This window comes from Elephantulus edwardii, unplaced genomic scaffold, assembly GCF_000299155.1.
Source record: "Elephantulus edwardii isolate Elephantulus edwardi_28Jun2011 unplaced genomic scaffold, EleEdw1.0 scaffold00236, whole genome shotgun sequence".
In the NCBI taxonomy this organism is placed as follows: Eukaryota; Metazoa; Chordata; class Mammalia; order Macroscelidea; family Macroscelididae; genus Elephantulus; species Elephantulus edwardii.
The window spans coordinates 2,331,166-2,334,005 of record NW_006399986.1 but is presented as its reverse complement, the minus strand read 5'-3'; positions in this window follow the sequence as shown (position 1 = coordinate 2,334,005).

The following is a 2,840-nucleotide window of genomic DNA, read 5'->3' as shown; positions in this document are numbered from 1 at the left end:
ACCCCAGCTCCATCCACTTCCTTTGGCCTTTGGCCAAGGGCACAATTTGCCAATGATTACAGCCAGGACCAGGCCTCCGGGGCCCCTGCAGAAGGCACCCAAGGGAATTATTGGGCACCCTCAGCCTATACACAGTATCCCAACCCCATGGGTTACTCGCCGGATTCCACAGACTCAAACTTTTATGAGTGTTTTACAAATTTACAAAGCCCTTCCAGTGTTTCTCAGTCCGTGGAGGAATCTGTGGACTTGATGACTGAGGACAATTATTTGCTGAGCTTGTAAGGGCATTTTATCTATGACGACTCTTGGCCCCTATATTACATATGTTTTGAAATAAAAAGTTTATTTTTTTATAATGACATGAGTGTAATTTATAGAGCAAGTTGACTTTCCACCCAATCTCTCCTGTCTTTCACTCTCACTTGTTGGCTTTTGAGTCTAAACCGACTCAGAGCTGACCCTTCTGTTAGTATCTGAGGCTGTAATAGCACTGGCCCTTCAGAAACTCTATCAACTTTGATAAATGTCGGTGGTTGTAGAGGGGCTTCAGGCCTTTTTTCTTTCTTTTTCTTTTTTTCTTTCTTTTTTTTTGTTTTGTTTTGTTTCATAGGGTCCCTATGATTCATGCTCAAATTAAAGGCAATCAAAGTTAGCACTGGAAGAAAGAGCCTATCTTTCAAGAGTGGATTCAAACTGCCAGAGAATAGACGCCTCTGGGGTTAGCAGTTTCCCTACAGTCCTGGTTTGGCATTTTGAAAGATTTAGTGGCTTTGTGGATAAATAGCTGCACTGGTGTGGGAGGCCATCCCCAACGGGTCTTGGCTCTGACGTGAGCAACCCTAACTTTTATTACACTTGTGCCTGTTTTGCAGTGGACTGGGCTCTATCTAGGCCACCCTGCCCTTTCCTGGAAAGGAGCTTGCCTCATTGGTTCTGTTTTTGTCCTTCAACTCCTTAGGGCGTTCCTCCTTCCTGTGGCAGACTGATATCCTAGGTCCGGGTTTCCATAGCAACACCACCTACCGCAAGACAACTGTGTGGTTCCCCTATAAAACCCCGTGTAAAAGCCAAAATAAATGAGACTTGATCGGAATTTGGTCTTGTCTCAATTCTTTGTGCCCCTTGTCCCTTTCTCAGTCCCACTCTCCCTCCTTCAGGCTCATGTTGAAGAACCCATTGGCCGGGGCATTTCTTGGGGCCCAACATGGGGCAAAGGCACGGGGGAAATCAGTGAGGGAGCCGCTTGAGAGAGAGAAGGAGCTGCCGGTCACTACAGAGAATTAAGAGGTCGCTGCGAGAAAACCCACCTCGTGGACCTTGGAGGTAAGTCAGCGGCCATAATGGGACAAACAATTAGTGTAGAGGAGAAATTTATAGAGGGTCTAAAGGACTCATTAAGGGTGCGAGGGGTAAGGGTAAAGAAAAATGATTTAGTTAATTTTTTTTCTTTTCTTAAGGACATATGTCCCTGGCTCCCCCAAGAAGGGAATATCAATGAAAAGAGGTGGCAAAGGGTGAGGAATGCTCTACATGATTTTTATCAAGTGTTTGGTCCAGAAAAGGTTCCTGTCACTGCGTTTTCTTATTGGAATCTTATTGATGAAATTCTAGCTGCCAGACATTTCCATAAAGATGTTCAAGACGTGGTGGAGGAGGGAGAAAGGTTTCTTAAGGAGGAACTCAGAAAAAGTCAGTCCTCGCTTAATTCTGACTCTGGAAACTTACCTAAACCTCTCCTCAATGAAGTAAATTCTCCCCTTCCTGAGGATAAGGATTCTGTTTCTAAAGAGGACATTAACCCTGATATTTCTACTCATATCCATGCCTCCTTAAAAGCCGATCCTGCATACAAGCCTCCTTTTAAAGAACCCAGCTTCCCTAGAGCTCTGTATCCTGCTTTGAAAGTTTTTTTCATTCAGATCCTAGTGACAATAATTATTTAACTTCTGTAGAGGAAGCTGATTTAAAGGGTGAGGCGGCTGAGTATCACAGCCCTGACTGGTCACCTCCTGTGCCTCTTGCTCAGCAGACGCCTCCTTACAACTTACCATGGCTGATGCCTGGCCCTGCTTTTGACCCCCCTCGGAGCTACTCCTTTATGTTACCAGGCGCTAGTGATCCAATGTTAGAAATTACGAATCTCAGGGAGGCTATTCAGCTTAAAAAGAAGCGCAACGAGTTATTGGAGGAGTTGAGAAGGTTAGACTTAGAATTGCTAGTGAAATAGCGCCATCTTGCCTTGCTCCTCCTCCCAGAGATCAAAGGAAAATTTTCCCGCCTTTACAGTCCACAGCGCCACATTGACAAGGGAGATTTTCCCGCCTTTACAGACACCAGCACCATTTTATCATGCTCCTCCCCTTGGGGAACAAAAGAGAATTTCCACCTTAACTAAGAAGGCCTCTTCTCCCCAAATATTTGACCTTTTTCCAGTCACTGAGGCTCTTATTAAACAGGGAGATGATGAGGAGGAGACATTATCAAGGGATTAAAATCGTTTAGGTTTTAAAACTTTGAAAGCATTAAAGGCTGATGTAACTGACTATGGGCCAGTTGCCCCCTTTAAAACACTGTCAATATTGGGAAACTTTAGGGGATTTTTTGCTTTCCCCTAATGACTGGTATCACATGGCTCGTGCCACGCTTTCAGGAGGAGATATGTACTGAATTTCCTGAGAACTGCAAATAAACCGCTCACCGTAATGCGGAGGCTGGTGGGGAAAGTGCAACCCAGATATTAGATATTTCAAATAACAGATGTTGCCCTGGATGTGCTCACCAAGTTGTGCCAAGAAATCTGGAGAACAACCACTTGGCCAACTGACTGGAAGAGATCT